At 33.4% G+C, this 7,965-nt stretch overlaps 1 non-coding gene across 1 annotated transcript; it reads right to left on the minus strand.

The window, feature by feature from the left end:
- Positions 1 to 7,373: 7,373 nt before the first annotated feature.
- Positions 7,374 to 7,472, minus strand: LOC149164017 (U6 spliceosomal RNA). The gene has a single exon (XR_016261064.1). It is a non-coding gene; the product is annotated as a U6 spliceosomal RNA (small nuclear RNA).
- Between the last annotated feature and the right edge of the window lie 493 nt (positions 7,473 to 7,965).

Consider the following 7,965-nt stretch of genomic DNA (forward strand, 5'->3'; position numbering starts at 1 on the left):
CATTAAATTATAATATTTTTTTATGACCCTTGTCCCAAAGTCAAAAGTAGCCACTGGTCAAGTTAGCCGTTGGAGGCTCTGCTCAGACTATTTAACATGCTAAGCTAGATCTGTTTCTTCAACTTGTCTTGATGATGAACCACATTTGTTGGTTCGAAAGGCATCGGCAGATATTTTCTGCATGTGATTTATGCCGAAATATTTCTTATAAAAGTTAACATAGACCTCACAATTCCCAAGAAGGTGTGATTCATTCTTTTTACTACTCCATTATGCTATGGAGTGTAAACATTTCTAAGATGTCTTCTTATTCCACTATCGCTGGAATAAGTTTTGAATTGATTTGAAGTGAATTCTCCCCCATTATCTGTCTTGAGAGTGCCTATCTTTTCTTTGACTTCATTTTTAACAAGTTGGCAAAAAATTTTAAACCTTTCAAATGCTTTTGAATTTTTCTTCAAGAAATAAACCCAAGTCATTCTACTGAAATCATCAATGAGTAGTAAGAAATATTTGCAACCACCGAATGAAGTTTGTAGTGGTCCACAAACATCACTGTGAACTAGTTGCACCAGCCTGTTTGCATGCCATGAACTTGTTGGAAAACTTTTTCGACTTTGTTTTCCATAAATGCAAGCTTCACATTTTTCATTTTCCTTTTTGAAAGTTGGAAGTCCCTTAACCATCCCTTGTTTTTGCAATTGAGAAAGGCTATCAAAATTTAAATGTCCATATCTTGCATGCCACAATCTTATAGCTGAAATTCGTGTAGTCACTGCCCCTGCAAAGTCAGAATGCCTTGGAGTAACTATCCATCTTATCCTTAACAATTTTCCATCTTCATAACATGTCATCATAGTTTGCAAGCTATGTTTGACTGAATTACTCTTAACTAAGCCATCTTCCATAATTACCTGATGTCCTGCTTATCGAATCGTGACTAAAGATAAAAAAAAATTCTTAAAGGTTGGTACATACCATACATTTGAAATCATTTTTTCTCCAATGCCAAGAAGAAAAACTTTAACTGCACCTTTTCCATAAGGAGTATGTTTTGTATTATCTACAAGAAAGATGGAATAAATTTGTCAATATTGAAATTCCAAAAGAAGACTCGTCGACAAGTCATGTGCTGAGTTGCTCCTGAATCCAAGATCCAAGCATCTTCATAATCACCTTTAAGATAGGAGGAAAGTTGTAATGTCGAAGAAGAAGTAAAGACATATTCTGAACCATCATCATCCTGATCATTTGCAAATTGTCCTGAGTGCTGATGAAACTTGGGTATTTTATCAATAGAAGTTCAACAACCTTCAGCATAATGTCCAACTTTGTGACATCTTCGACACACAATTTGACGTAAGTCTCTTCCTCTTCCTGGAGACTGTCCTCTGCCTCTGCTCTGACTTCTGTTTTGAGGTTGTCCTCTACCTTGATCATTTCGTCTTCCTTGAAAATAGCCTCTTCCTTGATTGTTTCCTCTACCTTGAAAATCACTCCTGCCTGAACTGTTGCCACTGTTAAAATTGTTTCCTCTTCTTTGGATTTGACCACGACTTTGTACATTATGTGCTTCTTGATTTTGATTGAAATTCCCTCTACCTCTGCTTCTAGAACTGTTAGTTGATGATTTACTAGTGCTGGCCTTTGTGAAAAGGACATCTTCACCAACTTTCTTTCTCTTCCCAAAGGTTTTATCATGTTGGGTTAACATTTGGCAGAGCTCATCAAACTTTAGCTTCTCTAACTTTCCAGTTAATGGTAGAGTTTCCAAAAAAAGTGTGTAGGAAGAAGGACGTCCAACAATTAAAATTGTGACCATGAAACTATCATCCACTGCTTGAAAACCAGCATTAATGATTTCCTAGTTAATATTCTTAAGTCTGAATATGTATTCAAGGGCATCACCTCCTTCAATCAATTTGTGTTGCAACAATTTAAATTGTAGATCAACTTTCTTTGATTTAGGCTGAGTATCAAAGAAGTCTTTAAAAACTCACATAGTAGACCATGCATGTGTAGCATTTTGTATATGGACATAGATTTCATCATTAACATAATATTTAATGAGAGCTAATGCTTTGGCATTCTTAACTTCCCATTTTTCTAGTGCAGCTGCATCTGCGGGTTTATTTGGATTAATGTCAACATCACATATATCATACCAAAGTTCATTATAAATGAGAGTGCTTTCAATGATGCATTGCCATGTTTTGTAATATTTTGTGCCTTCAAGTTTGTGGGAATTAGACAATAAATTAATCAACTTCCACATTGTAGTGTTGAAGCTTCACTCCAAGAATCAAGCTCAAAAAAAAATATGAAGATGGGCAACACAACATGCAACACACTACGCAAAAAAAAACGATCTATCGGGGCTTTGCACTTGGCTCTAGCCAATTTCTCTAATATTTACAAAGTAACTTTCAAAATATGATTTTTACAATGCTCTTGCAAATCTTGGTGAAAAGAAAAAATATGTCACCCCTTCAAAGTAAAATTACTTTGAGTTACAATGCAATAAACACAAATTTATAGATTTTAAATAAAAAATCACTTCTTTGATTTTAAATAAAAAATCACTTCTTTGCGAAAGTATCTAACTCACCTTATTTCTCCATTACCAAAAAAAAATTATCGCCCCATTACAAAAAAAACCTTTTCTCTCCATAAACTTTTCAAAGAGGAGTGCGTTAGAAATTGTAAAGCCTATTTTCGAGGAAGCTAATTTATCAATGAACATGATGGTGGAATGCAACACATTTTGCATCACAAACCTTGGCTGTTCGTCTGACCCCAATTCTCTCTTCACCGCCGAAAATATAATGCATGCCCTCAAAGCTAAATATATGGCTGCGGGAATTCCCTCTCCGCAGTGCCAAGTATTCTTCAACAATCTTCATGCTTCAAATTTCAACTTACTCTTTAAAAAATTTTGTTCTCTTTCAGCAGATACAGATTATCAGAATGAAGAGGGAGTCGCGGACAGATCATATTTTGCAGCAGGCATACCAGGTTCGTTCTACGGCAGGCTATTTCCAGACAAGGCTCTACATTTCATTCATTCTTCGTTTGGTCTTCACTGCTCCTGTTGAGATTTTGGAGAAAAACTATGTGACATGGAACAAGGGAAAAAAATTCTACGAAGGAGGATCCCTAGTCGGGGAAGCGTATTTTATAATTGAGATATTCGTCAATATTCATGTTTTGCACGTCAATAGCAAATACGACAATCCTCCAGCAGTCCACAAATTTTGAAATGAACATGGAGATAACATTCTGTGTGTATTTTTCGCTGATCAAATATCTCTTCGGCCCTTCGGAGCAATGGTCAGTGGAAATGAGGAATGAAGAAAAGACAAAAGTGGCACAAAATTTTTCAGTTAAAACAAGGTGTCCAGAAGACAGAGTGCCAATTTTTGAAACAAAACGTAAAGATGTAGAAGGTGAAGGAAGAGAAGAAGCATAGCGTTTCTCAATGTCTAGTGTGCGATGGTTCGTTTACCAATAAACCATCTGCATCATACGATAATTGCATCTTCTCTTGTTTGTATAGAATGTCCGTCTCTTTGGAGAAGCTGAAATCGGATGAGAAAAAAAACTCATTTGAGCAGCTGCTGTTGTTCATGTGGATATTTTCTCTATATTTCAGATGTCGATTTGAAATGGGTGAAGATATAGAAAGGAAGGGATATGTGACACATTTTATAAAAAATGACATGGAACAAGGGAAAAAGCGAAAACCATAAAATATTCTTAGCGAGTCTATGCTTCTTTAAGGAATTTGAAGGACCGGAAAAGGGTTGTGCTCAGCAAGTCTCAATTGGAAAAGGGTTCGGAAAAGGGTTGTGCTCAGCAAGTCTCAATTGGAAAATGGTTGTGAAAATGGTTGTGCTAAGTAAATCTCATTTCGAAGAGGCCTAGGAATAATAAAGAAAATCATTTGCAGATATTAAAAATATAAAATCAATGATATAATCAAATTTCTTTTTTAGAAAAAAAAAAAAAAATAGATACCAAATATTAACTGACAAAACTAATGGAGTTTTCCATATGCCTGTAGAGCTGGAATCTCCTCCTCACATCACCTGCAGTATTACTGGAACTCTGATACCACAATAATGCAGAAGTGTCCTCATACAGATAATTTTAATAATAGGAAAAGCAATTACATTTGGAATTTTGCAAGAGTTTACACCCGAACAATAAAACGCTCTTGCAATGAGCTATTTATAAACTCAATGTACTAACTACCTCTAATTATAGTATTCAAACAACTTACTAACAATGCTCTTAAATTAAAGCCTAAGATACCACACATTTGTAGAGTCATATCTTTTTACAACAATATTTTATTAATTTAATATATTAATTTAATAATTATTTTATTCTAACTTTATAAGCTATGATAATATTTTTTTTTTTTTTGAACACATGGTGAATCGATATAATATTTTATTACATTACAAAAATGTTGGTAGATGGGCTCAACCTAGACAATTTTCTTTTACTTAGAACTGCGCTGAGATGTCCAGAACCAGCATAGCAGACCCCTGCCGTTGGTTGGAACCATGTTGGGGATGTCCGGAATTAGGATAGGAGACTCCCGTAATACATCAACATGGAGGATTTTCCATTTAATCCAGATCATTGAATGTTTTCATTGCATGACCACTGTTGGACGAAGGGGATTTGAACATTGGTCAGAAACATGATAGTGGACCCCTCTTGTTGACACCAATAAAGGGGAGTTGAGTGCATGGCCGCCATACAATCTCCTCCATCGATATTTAAAAATTATGCTTTAGTAAATTTTTGGTTTGTATTATATATAGTGGACCATGGAGGGTGTGCATGGATACATACATGAGCACCATGGAATAAAGAGGCACAATGATGTGCGAGGCCACACACATATGCATTTAAATTGTATCGACTAAATTAAAAAGTGCAAAGAGATGTTGATAGGGTTACTATATTAGTGGAAAAGTGTTGGATTTGATTAAAAGAATATAATTTTGAATGACAAGATGAAAAAGAAGACAAAAGACTTGCAACTTGGAGACTATTGCCTTTAACTATGATTATTTGTTTAAGCAAAACCTAGCCCAATGTTTCAGTGGCTTTTTGTGAACAGTGAAATGCATGTGAATGGTTGATGAGCAATGTTGTAGGAGTTGCTTAAAAACAACAAAAGCTCCACTGTCCTTAAAAAAGACAAAATTTTCATTATTAATTTAAGAAACACTTTTAATTAAGAGAAATAAAATGATTTAAATTTCCATAATCAATTACATAATAGTCATAATAACATATTTTCCTCTTGCACCACCAAATTAACATCTTTTATGACTTTTTATAATTAAAAACATCTCATCAACTATGAAATAAATCCTTCCACTAAATTAACTTTATTGTTATAACTTTACCAAATTAAAGTAGGAGTCCATTTGTAATTACAGTAAAAATGAATCACTTTATATAAAGCTTTAAGCTTTCTCTAGACTTTTAAAATCTCTAAAAGAAATAAGTAGTTTTCTAGCTTTTATTGATATAGTTTTCTAAATTGTTTAAGATGAGTTTTCAATTTGGTTTTTTCTAACCTTTAATATTTTCCATGAATAATCTCTTTACTTTTATTTAATACAAATTTTAAAAATATTCTATAGATTAAATATTATTAATTTTTTGTTTTTGTCATTTATTAATTTTTTAAAATCAAGATATAATTGTTTTTATTGTAAATTTTTTAATTTTATAAATATTAAAAAATTATAATGAATTGACTATACTTGTAGTAATTAGAATACTACTCTTTCTTATAATAATAGACCTTTTTAATAAAATTTGTGTACAAAGAAGGCCATGAATGGTCTTTTGGAGAAACTCAATGTCAGATTTTTCTTTTCCCATGGTTATCCATATTAACAAATAATATTGTGAGATAGACATACATTTAGCTTTAAAACCAACCGTAAAAGGTCAAGCCCCTTTGAAATTTTGTAAACCACATAAAATTATTTTTATATAAAATTAAATTTTATTTGTTATTTTTTTTATTAATTAAATAAAATATAACGTGGGCGAACTTCAATGTTGAAGTAAAATATATATCTGCTAGTAAATTTAAATGCGACTGTAAATTTAAACCTTTTTTTTATACTTAATATCCTTGAATATCATCTATCCTCAATTTCTCCCATAGAATAAAAACTCTTAGAATATATAATTTAACCATCGATAATATTCCTTAACCACAGACTCCGATGAAAATTAGATCTGTTGATATCCATATGAAAATATACCATGGTTCATCCATGCCTAACGCAATACTGAACGAGAAAATTTCAAAAATCGTTTGACCATACAATATTATTTTAGCTTTTTCAATTTGCAAAATATGATGCATATCACGATAGTTTAACTACTTACTTGTAACACTACTCTGCCCAAATCGAATATGATCCTATCGTGGCAAGGAAAAGATGGTGTACTCTTTAGTAAATCGAGAATATGTTTAGATACTTGAAGACAAGCGCTTTCTGAACATCTTGGGTGTGTCCATCCATATACTTGAGGACAACCGCTTTGACAACATCTTTAGATAATTTACCAAAGACACTGACGTAGACTTCTCTCGCCTGGTTTCACGCTTGTCATGTTATTAATGCTTCACTTTCATTCCCTGCCCAATGTCGATATTCCTCCAACTTGCATATTGTGAGGTTGAAACCTTGAAAGTTAGTTAAAATATTTAGTGAGAAATAGAATTCTAAGCATCCATTTAACCATTACTTCAATTAAATTTAAATTTTTAAAACTATTATTCCAAAACAAACTCACCTATTGCAATCGGAAACCATCACATAAGACTTTCTCGCTCAGGACACCATAATCCTTTCATACTAGAGATGTGGGATTAAGAAACTTGAAGGTCAAAACCAAATTGTGTCTCGACTTGTTCTAATTATGCATACACACAACACACCATAATCCTTTGTGTCTGGACTTGTTCTAACTATAGCTCCAACAATTTATTTCCTGCATTTTAGATCATACCATGGCATTAAATTGTACCTCCTTTTCGATGAGAATCACACTGAGATTTTAAAATGGAAGGCAACCTAAAACGGCGTTACCTTTTTCATATTAACGTTTAGGGATTGTATATAGTCCCTTTGTACTTTTAGCGTGAAGAGATTGAAGGATGATGCAATTTCACCCGAAAACCTAAAATAAACTGACCCATTCAAGACAAAGGACTGCAAATTATGTGGAATACTTCTTTGCGAAAGAAACTTGACAGGAGAGGACTTATTTCACTGTAAAACTCAAAAGATCAAAATCACACACTTCAGTGAAATTCATTGCTTAAGAATTTGGACCATTTCTCTATTTGTGTTTATCATCTTTGCACAGAGGCCATCCTAATATTATCTATATCATTTTATGGGAAGTCTCCGATAAAAATTCGTTACTTAATCCTGAAAAAAAGCTCAGTAGAAAACAATAAGCCGAAAATTCTATCACAAAGTAATACATTATGTAAGAGAAACAAGGAGTTAAAAGGAAATAACAACGATTCTTGTTTCACTTGTTCTTACTTAGCTCTCAGCGAATTTAATCATTATTTCATGATAAATATGTGTGAAGCAAGTCTATATAGATATATATGATGCTGGACCATTTTAGAGAGGCCTTCTAAGTTCGAAGCCTCAAGTCTCGGATATGGTAAGACCCGATGACTCCATAATGACTCTAAATAGTTTTCGATAACAAGATCTAGGTTATAATACATGACAGACGAATTCGAACTATTCACTTCACCCTACCAACCTGTGAGTCATTTAATTTGACTCGTCTGACTCGCTTTGTTCAGTTCCCCATGTGCTGAATCCGTGTGACTCGTTTGGTTGGACGCCCTCATATAACTTCACCCATTCGTTCGGATGGATGGCCTCCGAT

This window comes from Pinus tabuliformis, chromosome 5_1 (genome assembly GCF_031772625.1).
Source record: "Pinus tabuliformis cultivar Carrire ecotype Pingquan chromosome 5_1, CPIR1, whole genome shotgun sequence".
NCBI lineage: Eukaryota > Viridiplantae > Streptophyta > Pinopsida > Pinales > Pinaceae > Pinus > Pinus tabuliformis.